The 16323-nt window shown below is 40.0% G+C and overlaps 1 long non-coding RNA gene and 1 pseudogene across 1 annotated transcript in view; one reads left to right on the forward strand and one right to left on the reverse strand.

The window, feature by feature from the left end:
• The window catches only part of LOC115029568 (uncharacterized), a 171454-nt gene that overhangs the window by 105937 nt on the left and 49194 nt on the right, over positions 1-16323 (reverse strand). The window lies entirely within an intron of this gene.
• Positions 14984-15443, forward strand: LOC110311985 (large ribosomal subunit protein uL29 pseudogene; annotated as a pseudogene).

Genomic DNA, 16323 nt, shown 5'->3' on the forward strand with positions numbered 1-16323 from the left:
TCTCTCATCAGGTAAAGTCTAGGGGACCGATATGTGGGACAATGACAAGGGCTGGGAGATGGGCTGGACCCATCTCAGTGTAGGTGGCATTAACAGCTGGTTAGTGAGAACCAATGCCATTGAGTCATCCTTGGGAAGGATTTATGCAATGGATCCATTATGCCAACGCTGTGGTGATTGATGATAGAGGCTGGGTGACATCAAATGGATGAGTCATTTTGTCTACTTAGCTATTTACTGTCTCTTCCTTGATGAACAATCTCCAATGGGCATTATCATGAACTCCTAAGGCATTTAAACTCCATTTGAACAGTAGGGAACTTCCTGTATTTCCTTTTTTTTTTCTCTTACCTCCAACTATTCCTTTTTATTTTTCAAGAAGGAGAGACACCTGTGGCCTCCTGACATTGTTCATTGGGAGTATATGGGACTTGATAGTTATAGAAAGAAGTGCTGTCTCTGCTATCAGCTACACACACAGACAACCTATGTATGAAAGAGTCTTTTCTTCCTCTTTTGTCAATTGATGAGAAGGTTCTTTATGTGGCCCCAAGGGTGAGCTGAGGGAAAGAAGGTAACACAGTAACTATCATGGAAGTCTGTGGCAACTGCCACCTATATGTGTTTTCTTGTTCTGCTTGTTTGCAAGCCTACCGATAGCCCTTCCATTTCACAATGAGTGGCTATTGGTTCTGCCCAACCTTATAACTTAAAGTATCAGATGGCTCACATGAACAATTTTTAAATGCATGGTCAATTGATAGTGATATTTTTCTCTGTCAAGTCCCAGTAACACAGCCAGAATAATTTTCCAATAATAGGTTGGACTCCAGCTCTCTTCTATAGAAGAGATTGTCTTGCTTGAGAATCTTAGGAGTAATTTGCCTACTGGGGTTTTCCAAAACCTTCAGACAGCTTTTCACATCATACATACATAGCATTAGTTCTTCAAGACCATATGTTTCAGACAAACTACAGAACCTTTTCTTATTCAGAGTTTTAATTAAAGTTAGTCATCTTCTCTGTTGCTTGGGGCATGGGTTGTGGCCTGTGCCAAGTATGAAATATGCTATTTTCAGAAACCACAGAGGCCTCAAAAGTGGAAAATGTGAAATGCAATATTCTCTTTTAAAAAAAAATGAATATCTGAACATGTTGAAAATAACTATCTTTCTTTAAAGTACATGTTATACTCCTGAATGATCATGACATTTATCTTTCATTCTTTGAAGTACATGTATTTTACCATGGTCTCCAAAGTGCTTCTCATTTCTTTCTTATCCAGCTTAATTAACCAGTGTTATCACAATGATGTTCTTTAGAAGAAAAAAAAAAGTAGAGATTGAAGGGGTGCTTCAGAGATAGAGCACTGCTTATCTTCTCCAAGGCCCAGGTTTCATTCCCAATACACAAAAAGGAAGAGAAATCATCTTACAAAGCACTTATATTCTTTGGGACTATATTGTAACAAAGGGCAGAAAAGCAAATGCTACCACATTCATTCCAAAGGAAGACACTGATCCTGATACATCTTCCTGAAAAGGACGAGAAAGATCAATTTTCAGATTAATGAATCTAGAACTGTTAATCAGTGCTAACGGTGTTATGGTAGCACAGCCGTTGTAAATAGGGTGTTTACTTAATTGTAAGTAGAGCATTACCGTCCACTAAGATCTATCCATGTGCTCTAGAAACTACATTGGTAATAGAAGTGGAGGACTCAGTGAAAAACAAACAAACAAACGTGGCTGCATCAGGTTTCTCTATGTATTGAAAGCAGTCTCATTCAGTAGAAAGAACAAGTTGCTGGTTCAAGGGCCAATAACCACAAATGAGTCCAGCAAGTACCCAGCAGAATCACTTTGGTTTACACTTGATGACTGGTAAAGGGTTACCCACTGACTCCCAAACCCAGTGAAGTCACTGTGAAAGGGTTCAGATCTCCAGTTATTGATTGGTTCTCACAGATGCCCTCTGCATGTCCCTAGAAATCATTGTCAATTTAGACTCTTTGAACACTAGTCAAAATGATTGCAAAGCCTCTCTTATCCAAGATATAACTACTAGGTATTGGCTCCTTGGGGAAGAACCAAGTGACTGTACTTAAGTATTACTTAATATGAGATTATAAGTTACTTTTTCTTGGATACCTATCTTAACTATTAAGCAGTGAAATCTAAAATTGACAACGGACGACTCTGTTTCCTAAATCTAGATAAGGGGTTGTGACCTTATCGTAAATACTCACAAAACTCCTGCTCTCTGTCTTTAACTGACTTGGATAAATCTATTAAGCATATCTTTGACGGTTGACTATAGGTACTCTGTTATTCATCTCCATGGACCACTGTGGGCCAGGCCTTCCTGGCTATTATTCACAAATGATCACTGTATTAGTTACTTTCTTGTTGCTGTGATAATATACCACAACTAAAAGCAACTTAGAGGAGACAAGTGTTTATTTAGTTTACAGTTCCAAAGAGGATAAGATCCATCATGTTGGAGAGGCACAGAGCAGTCTGGAAGCAGAGGTCTGCATATAGGAAGCAAAGAAAGAAAACAGTAAATGAGGCCAGGTTACAAAACCTCAAATCCTGACCCTGGTAGCTTACTTCCTCCAGCAAGGTTCTACCTCCTAAAGGTTTTGTAACCTTCCTAAAGAGCACAGCCAGTTCACAACCAAGCATTCAAGTTCATGAGCCTATGGAGGGGATTTCTCATTTGAACCACCAGACCCACTTATAATTATAACCATGTTGTATCCAATAGTAAAAACTGACCTCTGGGTATCTGTTGCTTTGGCATCTCCTTTGTTTCTGCTTGGGTTTTCCACTCTGTAAGAGCATCTTCCTGCAGTCCCTGGACTACATACTTCTTTATGAATTCACTTCCCTCCCATCAATACCTTCTTTATCACCCAGTAAATGGATCCCTGTGGATTCCTACGTGGAACATGGTTAAGAGGCAGATTTCTACTTTATACAGCATGTCTCTTCCAATATGAGTAGTTCTGTGAACCTTTCGAGCCATTATTTTTACATCATGAGCCATAATTTTAGACTTTTTTATTATTCAGTATGACCTGTAGCTATTCCTAAACTTCTAAGTTCTAGTCTAGCTGCACCTTAGCATGTTTTATGGTGCTCTTTATAAGCATTAAGTCCTGCACCAATGGAAGATGCTTCCATATTAATACATTCTCTTTCATACAAATTTCTGTCTTAAATCTCACTACCTTACTATATACTCCTGAGCCCTATAGGCACAAGTTTTCCAGGCCCTGCAGGGTTGAGGCATGGGTTCATTTTCTCTCCTACTAGTTAAACTGTAACAGCATGATCATTGCTATTGGCCTGGTGGTCAGGAGGATGGTAGAAAACAGAAGGGAGGGGGGCAGGGGGGGAGAGAGAAGAAAAAAGAAAAGTAGGATCCATGATATTGCAATTCCAGGGAAAATGATAGCTTTCAGCAGCAAGGAACAGAGCTCTTCTGTGACTCAGAGGAAATCAAAGGTTCAAGATCTTTAAGTATTGCAGCCAGTGCACATTGGAAAGATAAGCCTAGGCTACACAGTAAGTTCCAGGATAACCTGGGCAAGAGTGGAATAGTGCCTCACAAAGTATGCTTCTTTCCAAATGCCTCAACCTGGATGAAGTACTCCAAAACCATACGCTCATGCCTTTCCAGTTAAAGCCATATCTCAGGTGAGCAGACATTTCAGGGTCAGCATGTTCATCTTCTATAAAACCCTACTATACTTAAAATTATGCTCTAAGTTTAGTCCCGAGCTTCTCTACCCACAATCTCTTTGGATTTCACAGTTTGCCCTAGATGTTAGGCAAATTAATCTCAGTCCCTCATTATTTTTCTCAAATGCCTTAGCAGCACATGACCAAAGCCATCTGAACCCATGATCTTTAATAACAACTATTTTCTACACCCTCTCAACTATTAGTACAACCTCAGGGCTGCTGATGGGAGATGTAACCTGTGCCCTATGGCAGTATATCCACTGGCCATCAAAATCTTACACAGCACCTGTAAAAAACGTTCTGACTGCCAGGCAGCCAAGGTAAGACATAGCTGGAACTGCTCTGGTATTAATGCTTTATAAGAGGCTTCTCACAAAACAGACTGTGAGTTGGAGAGTCGAATGTATATTTATGGAAAGGATTTGAATCTGATTTATGGATATAAGAAAATACTTGTCAGGATGTAAGGGAACAGGATTAGACAAAGGGAGATGCTGAAAAGCAATGCCATTCTAACAGATGATTAAACCAAACTATAAGAGAAGGCTTTAGTCTCTTCAAGGGGAAAAGCCAAGTTCCCTGAAAGCTAAATTTTAACTCCTTTGAGGTTCTTTCCAAGGCTCAGGTCCAGATCTTCCCCTGAACAAGAACTAGCTCCCTTTGTCCTTTCATCGGGACGTCTGTGAAAGCTTTGGATCAACCCAACTCTCAACACGGTATTAAACATTGTGTTTTAGTTAGGGTCTCTATTGCTGTAAAGAAACACCACAACCACAACAACTCTTACAGAGGAAATTATTTCGTTTGGGCTGGCTTACATTTTCAGAGGTTTAGTCCATTATCATCATGGCCAGAAGCATGGTGGCATGCAGGCAGACGTGGTGCTAGAGAAGAAACTGAGACTTGTACATCTTGATCCTCAGGCAGTGGAAGGTGACTGTGTGTCACACTAGGCATATCTTGAGCATAGAAGACCTCATAATCCACCTGTAACACTTCCTCCAACAAGGCCACACTTCCTAACAGTGACACTCCCCATGACCAAGCTTTCAAACACATGAGTCTATGGGCCCATTCATATTCAAACCAGCACACACACATTTTTTGCTTAGCTGTAGGAAATTCAATACCCTCAAATGTAGAGTGTAAGAGGGAGATGGCTATAGGACCAACTGCATGAGAAGTTATCAGATCCAGAAGGGGTTTTTATGATGATGGCAACCTTCATAGTACTTACTGCCCAAACAGTATCTTAAGATATAATTCTGAATTTCACACAAAAGATCTTGTTACAGAATTGTCCAATGAATGAAGCCAAGTTGAGAGACACCAGGGAAAGTTGAATCACTTGAATTTGAGTTTCAGTTCCATATACAGCAGAGAAAAGTCCCCCAGCCTCCCAGTTTCTAGGGCTCTGAACCCAAATTTCCTCCCTTCCCATGACTGTTACAAGGAATGAATATGAAGATCCATACAAAGCAGTTAAACAGCACTTGTCACACTATAAGCTTTCAGTCCATTTCATTTATTATCACCATTAGTATATGAGTGGGAATTTAACAGTGAATAGATAAAGGAGGATTTGTAGAAAAGGGGAAAGATAATAGGCTATCATAGATGGCATGTGAGGGAATTGGGATAGACTGGAGATTAGACTTCTGACACTTTATATAAACTTTTCTCTGCTTATGTCCACCTAGATGCCACATGGGCTCCTCAACTTCACTAATTATAAATTCATTAACTTCCTTACCTATTCCTTGCTTCCATGATCGTCTTATATTTTAGTGAATGATGTCACTTTCTTCTTAGGCTCCATCACCAACTCCAAACTCCCATTTTAATGCTGATTCTCTAAAACTTAAGGATTACCCTCATTATTCCCTTCTAAGAAAAAAAAATCTTCTAAATCAACCACTAACAGGCTATCCCATCAGAAAATGTCTTACCGATATATTTTCTGTGACGTTAACATTACCCATTGGTTTTCTTCCCCCCACTTTTATCTTGTATAGTACTGTGTGTGTGTGTGTGTGTGTGTGTGTGCAATGTGCAAACACTACAGTGGCTTTCTATTAAGTCCAAATTTGTTTATAGCTAACAAAGTTCTTAGGTATCTGTCATACATTAGCCTATGAAACAGCATTCCTGCAATCACTTTACACCCGCCCCATATCCTGGGCATGTATAGTTATCACATATTTCTCAAACTCTGCTCCACACACACACCCCAAATACCTTGACCTCTTCTCCATAGGCTTAAAGAAACCATCTCTTAGATTTGCCATTCTTATTACGCTGTATCTTCTTATCAAAAATATTAATCTTCTGAGTTCTGCAATAGCTAACTTCTACAGAGCTGTCCGAACAAAGCCTGCCTCTCCCTTTAGTACATACATAAGGCACTTATCAGTTTGTTCTCTCCCCCTCCCCCAGCTGACAGACTTTTTGATTTTTTTTTCTTTTTTTTTTTTAATTTTTAATATTTTTATTACATATTTTCCTCAATTACATTTCCAATGCTATCCCAAAAGTCCCCCATAGCACCCCCCACTTCCCTAACCACCCATTCCCATTCTTTTGGCCCTGGCATTCCCCTATATTGGGGCATATAAAGTTTGACTTTTTGATTTTTAATTGCTATGTGCTTTTCTTACAGGAGAAGGAATGAGAGTTCATTCAAGAATCTATAGAATCCTTACTACATATCTTAAAACATATCTTCTAGGCTGGTGTGTAGCTCACTGCCTAGTGTACCTGTACTGGGCTCATTTCCCCATTGTCACCAAGGTGGGGATCAAACTAAAAATAAAAAGATGGCAAGAAGATGATTCTGTTAATAAGGGCACTTGTGGCACAAGTGTGAGGACATGACTTTAAATCCCCGGGACCTGGGTAAAATGTGAGGCATGGACATACATGCCAATAACCCCAGTGTTGTCAGGCAGAGACAGAAAACCCCTGGGACACAGTGGACAGCCAGCTGAGCAAAACAGCAAGCTTCAAGTTGGTGAGAGAGGCTGTCTTAAGAGACTAAGGCAGAAAGTGATAGAGCAGGGTATCCAACATCCTCCTTTGGTTCTTGCTGTGTTCATGGCTATGGATACCCACATGCACTTCTCTCTCTCTCTCTCTCTCTCTCTCTCTCTCTCTCTCTCTCTCTCTCTCTCTCACACACACACACACACACACACATACACACACACACACACATGAGAGAGGGAGAGAGAAAATGTAGTTTCTCTAAATTCAAAATGTACTTACTTAAAAAACATACGCCTTAATTTAAAGTCCTAGTGTTGAAAATGAATGTAAATATCTAATTAACAAAAGTTATGTTGGTTCTCTACTGTCCTAGTTAGCTTTGTCAAGTTGACACAGCCTAGAGGTATCTGAGAGGAAAGCCTCCACTGAGGAATTGGCGTCATCAAATTAGACTAGAAGCCTGTTTGTGGGCCTAATCACCTTGCTTATAAACTAATATAGGAGGACTCAACCCACTGAGGTACACAGTTCTAGGCTGAAAGTTAGCTAACCAGGAGCCTGTGAGGTAGCCAAAGAGCAGGCCAGCAAGCAGAATTCTCCCATGGCTTCTGCTGCACTTCTTCTCTGTGAGTGAGCTCAGGTTGAGGCCCTGCCCTGCACTGCCTCCATGATAGAAGGTAACCTGGAAGTGTAAAGTGAAATAAACCCTTTGTCCCTTCACGTAGCTTTTGGTCAGAGAGTTTTATCACAGCAAGCGAATGAAACCGGAAAATTAGCTGATATAAGGTTTTGGATATATTGAATTAAATTAAATTTAAAAAAATTAATCCCTCCTTTTTTACTTTACAAAATGTAACTAGTAGAAAAAGCATCTAACTAGAATCTGCCTTGCATTCTCTTCCTTTTGGCCAACACTGATAGAGAAGACAAACCTTTCCAAACTGAGGAAAATTGAATTTGATTTATAATTCTATCCCTTAGTAGTAATTACTCTTCATTTCTCCATCATCATCAGGGCGGCAGAAAATATTCATGTTATTGCATTCATATTTCTGGTAGACTTACAGCTGTTGTTATGTTGTATATTTTGTTTCTTATTCCTTCATGCTATAAATCCTTAATAAGTCTTTTTGCCGTGAAAAAAATCCCTGTAGTGACCTATAATTATATGCTCAGTAGTTAATTAATTACTAAAGTTTCTAAAACTATTTCCAGTTGGGCATATACTGTATACCTACCCTAATGTACAGAGCTCCTTTTTGATGTCTGCCTAGGCTCCAAGCAGACAGAATCTATCATGTTTGCTTGTGTACTTGATGAACAATTCAGTAAATATACAAGCAATGAATGAATCAACAAATCAATTACTGTATTATAAAATTGTCAAATGATCATCGTTAGACCACATAAACTACCCTGTATTTTAATTATTACCAAAAAAAGGGCTCCTCAACTCACTTTTCTTTAAAGAGTATCATTGCTTTTCGAAATATTGTTGTCATGTGAAAGTGAATATATACATAACTGGGCCAATAGTTTTCTGACAAACAATAGCAACTTATCACTTATCGGAAACCTGGATTGAGAAATGCTGTGACCCAAACAATATATACTTATGTCAATTTGCCTGAGCAGTGATATGAAGTTAGGAGACAAGAAATTCTGTTGTGAAGTGGGTTCCAAGGGAGATCAAAACTTGATAAATCTTGGGGAGAGCGTTCAAACAACCAGGTCCCAGAGATGTAAAAATCAAAGTCAAAACAGGAAAGCAAAAATCTACATAAAGACAGTTTCCCAATGACTTGGTTTTGTGACACTTGTGTGTAGCTCAGAGCCTGGACTTGGGGAGTGATTTGTGAATATCTGTTCTTTGGATAAACAAAGATAGAGGATGCTAAGTGTTTTGTGATGGAGATCAAGTCTGCTTTGATCAGGGAGGAGCCAAGCACTTCCCTTGGTGCCTAATTCAAAATACAGGCTAAATTTTAGTGGTGGCCCCAATGAATGAACAAATGATACAAATAAAAGGAAAGAGGAAAGGAGATGGGAGACAACCTTAGAGCAATCCATGCCTTTAATCATGGATTAAAGTATAGGTGTGAATCTGCACTTTCCTTGTTTGTATCCTGTTTTTATTCCACCGGGTCATCTCACAGTTTAGTAGAGCTATTTGTACTCTCAAGAACTAGTGAATGCATGGGCCAGGTAGTCTTATCTAGAAAATATTGGTAGAGTTACCAATAATGGGAAAATATTAGACAAAGTCAAACTTGCACATTCTGAAATTTAGTTGGGATAGTCCTTATCTAAGCTGACTATTTTGTGATTGCATATTTTCTTTTTAAGACAGTCTTTGAGATATTTTGGGTTTACACCAAAACAAAGAGGAGGCCGCAGAGACATTCCATACACACCTTGCCCCAGCATTCACTCTATCTCCTCATTGCTGACCTGAATATTATTCTACAACGGTTTTTACCTGTCATGCATTAAGCCTACAGTTTCATACTCACTAAGATTCTCTGGAGCACCACATTGCTCAGAATTGTATTGAAGAGCATTTTATACCTTCAGAAATGTCATAACTGTGCAAAGCTGGAATCAGTGTGGAACAGGATGTGAGAGAGTAATATCAACTCTGGGTCCTAGGCTTACAAAGCCTTACCACCAAGATAATTACATCCAACTAAGGTTGAAATTTTAAAAGTTGCAGTTTAGGCCTGGAAAGATGGCTACTCTTACAGAGGAATGAGTTCAGCTCCTAGCACCCACATGGTATCCCACAATCACCTGTAACTCCTGCTTCAGGATATTCACTGCCTTCTGGCCTCCAGGAGCACAAGGTCACCACATGGTACACATACATACATAGAAGTAAAGCACATATACACATAAAAATTAATGTAATTTTTATTTTGCAATTTATATATTTTACTTTTTAAAAACAGCTACTAAATTCTTAGAACAGTTGATTGACATAATAAACAATTATTTGATATTATATTGGCCAAAAGGTCTATGGGAATATGTACTTAGGCACTAAGAGAACTTAAGGACTCTGTGTCTAGAGTTCTTTTTCGTATTGTATTCAAAGCTGTCTTGAACATTAAGGAGACATTTTGAAAGGGTTTAATGGGTAAAATAGCTTCATGATTAAGAAAGGCATCCAATAAATAATATAAGAAGTAGATTTTTCATGTTATTTTTATGTATAAATTCTCCCATACAGACTACTAATTTCACTGCTTTAAAATGTATTATAATTTTTTAGTGTGTGTTTGTATGCACATGTAAACATATGTAAGGTCAGAGGACAATTTGCGGAAATTGTTTTTCTCCTGATGCCGTGTGGAACCCAGGGATCAAACTCAGGTCATGGGACCTGGTAGCAAGCATCTTTATCTGCTGAGCCATAGCACTGGCCCTATAGTTTCCTCTCTTGATACCCATCTTCCTTCTCTTACCTTTACCATTTGATAACTATTATGGTATCTGTATCAGTATTCTCAGGACAGATTCCCATTTTAGCTACCCAGGTACTTACTGAGTATCAGGTACACTGGTTCTCAACCTTCCTAACATAGTGGCCCTTTAATAAAGTCCCTCATGTTGTGGTGATCCCCAACCATAAAATTATTTTTATTGCTACTTTGTTGCTGTAATTTTTTCTACTGATGGGAATCGTAATGTAAATATCTACGGTATCCGATGTTTTTAGACAACCCCTGTGAAAAGGGTCACAATCCACAGGTTGGAAATCACTGTGCTAGTTTATGATTCTGGGATGTCAAATGGGCAAGGGAAACATTTATGGATGATTTTATTCTACAAGACAGATATTTTGGCCAACTATGAGCAACTGTCATTCATTTATCGTAACGACAAGCAAGCATTATAAAGGGACTGACTGAAGGTTTGGGTTGCGATAAAACAACTTCTAAACAAATGTCTTTCAGGACTGATGGGTATTCTGAATTCACAGAGACCGTGGCACCAGGCACAGCGTCTGCACCGGTCTAATTCAGACAGAGTGTGGCACTGAGATAGGGAAGTGGAGCAACACATGCATTCCTATCCTAACCAAGGACTTCTCTTGATTTGATAACCATTGGCAAAGGAAATATTAATTTCTCCAAGGGAGTCTTACTGTATATATAAGCTATAGTTAAGGGCAGGCCCCATGCCCAGTGGTAGATGGCCAACACAAAAAGAACTCAGAGGGATTTTCAAAGATTTGTGTCTCACATCCCTTTTTCTGGGAATATTTTTTTCACCTTACTTGTTTGCTTGTAAATTATGGTTTCAGATTTTGTGTTTTTATGGTTGGTGTGTGTGTGTGTGTGTGTGTGTGTGTGTGTGTGTGTGTATCTGTTTCTCATGCTCTGTTTCTTTTTTCTTTCTTTCTCTCTTTCTTTCTTTATTTCTTCCTTTCTTTCTTTCTTTCTTTCTTTCTTCCTTTCTTTCTTTCTTTCTTTCTTTTCTTCCTTTTGTTTTATTCCTGTTCATCGTTTTTATTTGTCTGTTTATTTTCTTAAGAGAGAAAAGAAGAAGACCTAGTGTTGGAAGAGTGAGCATGTGGGGAGGATCTGGGAACAGATGAGGAAAGAAAAACATAATTAGAATATACTGTACAAAATAACTTTATTTTCAATCAAACAAAATTCCTTACTGCTGTAATATTGTGGAAGATACTGTAACTTGCTTCTCTGGTATTCCTTAAAAACAACAAGGTGCTCTCTGCTCTACATTGGATGAAAAGACCAGGTACACATTCTAAGCTCTGGAACTCAGAAGCCTTTATGTGGAACACTAAACAATTCCAGGATTGTTCTCAGGCCAAGCAGAAAATTAGCTCAGAGCTGACAAGCCCAATATTATTACTATCCTTTAAGAAAATACTCACAAAATAAGTGTGTGTGCACGTGAGCTGGGAGGGAGTGTGTTAGGTTACCATTTGTCGTTCATGTCTGGAAAATTGAAGGGTGACCTATTCTGATCCTTGGCTAAGGTCCCACAGAAGGATGAGCCAGGACACACAATTCAGACCAGACCCTTAAATTCTTTATGTCACTGGGCTCTGTAAACATTACACTCATTGCCTCCTGGGAAAAGAAAGGGACACTTGACATATAAGAACAATCTTGTAACAGAGAAAAGGAACCTCGGGATTGTCTTTCTGAGATCATTGCTCAGGGACAAGCCCCAGGTGTGGAGAAACATTGATATTACTTGGTTCACAGAAGAGATTATGACAGATGCAGTCTTGGTGACAAAATGATGAGGTGCTGTAGGCCTGCACCTGGGCTCTGAGGTCAGCCTCAGGGTGAAGAAAACAATGTGCTTGCCTCTGTGGAGGAGGTAGAACATCGGCAGTTACTTTTCCTTGAGAGCTTAGGAGCTGTCTCCTCTCCTGGGTCAGAATAGCCCCTTGTTTCCTGCTCTCTCTCAGCCCATTTTATCTACACACTGTTCAAGGAAGGGCAGATGGAGAAGCAGCCCTGGAAATTCCAAATATGTAATTCATGTTCAAAATGATGCTGCAGGTACAACCCAGATTGGAAAGAGGACATTTACCTGGTACTATGGGGTAGAAGGATGTGCAAAAAAAAAAAAAAAAAAAAAAGAAAGAAAGAAAGACGTGAGTTGGCTAAGGGAGAAGGGGAGGAAGACAGGAGTGACCTCCACAGCTACCAACTTGAAAAACTGATCCATCTGCTAAGAATGAAGAACCCACAGCAAAAGAAAAGCTGGATGGATGAATATAAATGTCAGCTGCAAGCTGGAGGAAAAAAAAGTAAAAATAGTCCTTAATACAAAGGAAGTCACCACACTGCCCCCTATTCCTATCAGCTTTTTATCCTACTTGATCAGGACAAACTGGTAACGCTGTAAGATGAGACTCCCTCCATCTTAAGAGCCCAGCAATACAGACTACATAACTAACTGATCATAGTCTTCTAGAAGTACTACCAAATGCTCAGATTTTGAGCCCATCTAAAAATATTCTAATTCGATGGATCTGGAAAGGAACCCTAGAGGTGAACTTTTACCTAAGCAACTCAGGCCATGCTGATGTGAGGCCAAAGATTAGTCTTTGGGAAACACCACAGTGGCCAGGCAGCTCTTCTCATCTTTAACTTAGCCCTTTGGGGGAGCAGGGCATAGCATTAATAGACAGACGTTTACCAGGCTGGTCCAAATAAGAAAGGAGACTTTAGACTGTAGAGTAAGAGCAAACAAGTTTTTCTCCTCAAGGGTTTCTTCTACCTAGTAAGCCACAATGGATGGTAAAAAGAAAAGTCACAAGGAAGTGACAAGAGACTATGAAATTGACTAAACTGCCCACTGGCTGTTCATGTAAGTTGAAATATCAATTGCAATGATACATAAGGGTCAGCTCCAATACAGTTCATAGAGTTGCTGCTTGTGTTCTCCCTACGAATTTTTGAATCTTTCAAGAGAGGCGGCTAGAGTATCATTCTTTCCAAGTATTTATGGGGAATCATTTTGAATCTTACAAGATCTGCCTCTGACTTTGTTGAACTCTGAGGCAATACGAACAGGGAGCAAAGATTAGGAGCCAGACCATTGTGATTTTTGAATCCCGCTCTTTCAATTAGATGAACATTTTAGGTTCCTAATATCCTTGAAAACCCCAGTTTCCTCTGAAGATGTTAACAATTTTGTAGGGATAACCTAAAATTCCATGCTTGGCCCAGCATGTGAATAGTCAGAAAATGACCACTGTAGCAGAGCTGAGAGACCTGCCGGGAGCTGTCTAGGGAACAGTTTCCCAAAACTGAGTCTTTATTGTACACACTTATGCAAAGGGAAACAATCGTTTGTATTGCATTTATTACTTCTATTCCTCCTTCTTATCACAGAAATCCAAACAATACGGAGACTTTAGGGGGTTATCACAACTGTGGCCTCTTTCTTGTTGGTGTTGACACCCACTGAGAATCTTAGGACCATCACTCACTGGGCATAGGCCAGCACACTGAGGATTGTAGCTCCCTTTCCTCTGGTATATTCTGAAAGGGGTAGTTCGTATTTGCGTAAGAGTAAAATAGCAGGACAGCCAGGTCGAAAACATTTAATGATCGATACAGTGTGCTTCCATTTTATTTCTCTAAGCATATTGACTAAGTAACTACCATTTATCACCACCATATGCACTAAAGAAAGAACCTACTAGCGTTTTAAAACGGGAAGAAAAGGCATAACACAGAGAGAGAGAGAGAGAGAGAGGCATACAGTGCATTACTGTTCATGTATGTTTGTTTCATCTTGAAGTAAAAGGATTTAAGCTGTATCAAGGATTTTGTAGGTTAGATGCTTCCTTGGATGTGTATTTTTATCACTATGAAGCTTTTTTTGGTTCCTGATTGGTTTTATCTACAGATCTTTCCACTGCAAAGGACACACCCGTGTTAGTGATTGAATATAGTCTACTCACGATCATCTGCTCTGAAGTTTAGTAATTACCTGGAGACCACAGTCCCTTTCCCCATGGCCAGATTTCTTTATATTCATTTCAACACCACGATAGTGAGTTCATCTATTATATGAAAGGAGGCAGCTCTTGCTGATGGAGGCAGATAAGAAGAGCATTATTAACACTGATGAGTAAACCGGTCTGAAGGCGAAGAGAGGTGGAAAGAGTATGGGCTGAAATGGAAGAGTGGCATAAAGCCAGACCTCATCTAGGTTATCACAATGTGTGCAATGGCATCCTGGCTCGCCCTTATTCCCTACCTTCTGCTTTTCACTCCTCAGCCGATTGTCCCTCTGAAATATAAGTTAGGTTATGCCACCTGGTAAAAGTGCCCTCCTACCTTAATTGGAGAAGACCTGCCTGTTATACCCTCTGCCTGTTATACCCTCAGGGGCTCCTTACTTTCTAGCCCGTTTTACAAGCCTGCTTTTTTCTATGATTTCATTCTTTTCAACTCTTTACAGCTTTTATCCTTTTTTTTTAAGTATATGGGCGTTTTTGCTTGCACGTATGTATGTGTATGCACCATGTGGGTACAGTGGCTGTAGTGGGCAGAACAGGGTGCAGGTCCCTTGGGACTGAAGTTACAGATGGCTGGGAGCTGCCCTGCAGATGCTGAAAATCAAATTGAGAAGCCAATACTCCTTCTCACTTCCTTTCAATTCATTACTACTACTCAAACACAGTGGGATGACATAATGTATGTGTTACTCCAAAATTCATAGATTAGAACTTAGAAACCCTCTCCAACCAGGCTGCTTCAGCCGTGAACAACGCCAAAATGGCCAAGATTAAGGCTCGGGACCTGCGCGGCAAGAAGAAGGAGGAGCTGTTGAAACAACTGGATGATCTGAAGGTGGAATTGTCCCAGCTTCGGGTCGCCAAAGTGACAGGCAGCGCCGCGTCCAAGCTCTCCAAGATACGAATCGTTCGCAAATCTATCGTCCGAGTCCTCACTGTTATTAACCAGACTCAAAAAGAAAACCTCAGGAAATTCTACAAGGGCAAAAAATACAAGCCCCTAGACCTGCGACCCAAGAAGACTAGAGCCATGCGCCGCCGGCTCACCAAGCACGAGGAGAAGCTGAAGACCAAGAAGCAGCAGCAGAAGGAGCAGCTGCATCCTCTGCGCAAGTATGCAGTCAAGGCCTGAGATGACAACGACAATAAAGTGCGAGACTGACTGGCAAAAAAAAAAAAAAAAAGAACTTAGAAACCCACTGTAAAGGCATAAAGAGGTAGAACCTTTAGAAGCTGACTAAATCATTAGAATAGAATCCTTATAAATTATGTTAATTGCTTTATGAAATGACCCAGGAGATAAGCTAAACCCTGTGGTGGTTTGAACATGCTTTGCCCAGGGAGTGACTCTATTAGGAGTTGGGGCATAGTTGGAGTAGATGTGACCTTGGTGGTGGAAGTGTGTCACAGTAGGGGTGAGTTTTGAGGACCCCCCTCCACCTGCATGAAAACATTCTTCTTCTAGCGGGCTTCAGATGAAGAAGTAGAACTCTCAGCTCTGCCTGCATCATGCCTGTCTGGATGCTGCCATGATCCCACCTTGATGATAATGGACTGAACTTCTGAACCTGTAAGCCAGCTTCAATTAAATGTTGTTCATATAAGCACTGCCTTAGTCATGGTACCTGCTCACGGAAGTAAAACTCTACTACAAGCCCTTTAGTGTCCACGTTTGGATGTGGCATCCATCTCCTCTGAAGGACCCCAAAGGATGGTCCGTCCTGGGATCAAAAGCAGACTCCCCAGACCCTGATGCTGCCAATTCTTTAACTTAACTTCTGGTCTCAAAATTAAAAGAAGTAAAGTTCTATGTCTTTAAAGTTCTCAGTGTATGATATTACTATATGCACTAATCAAGACATATGTGGCAATATCTTTATTTCAGGGACACAGCAATTGTTCTCTCTGCCTGGCATGTTCTCCGTCACATAGCCACAAGGCTGCCTGGCTCTTACTTTCTCTAGGTCTCTATTTTAGAATCACTTTGTAAAGGCCATTTACTCAAGCTCTCTCATCTCTTGTATTTAGTTATTTATTTATTCATGCATTCATTCATTCATTTTTACA

Source organism: Mus caroli, unplaced genomic scaffold, assembly GCF_978045245.1.
Source record: "Mus caroli unplaced genomic scaffold, Mus_caroli_1 scaffold_17, whole genome shotgun sequence".
Classification (NCBI taxonomy): domain Eukaryota; kingdom Metazoa; phylum Chordata; class Mammalia; order Rodentia; family Muridae; genus Mus; species Mus caroli.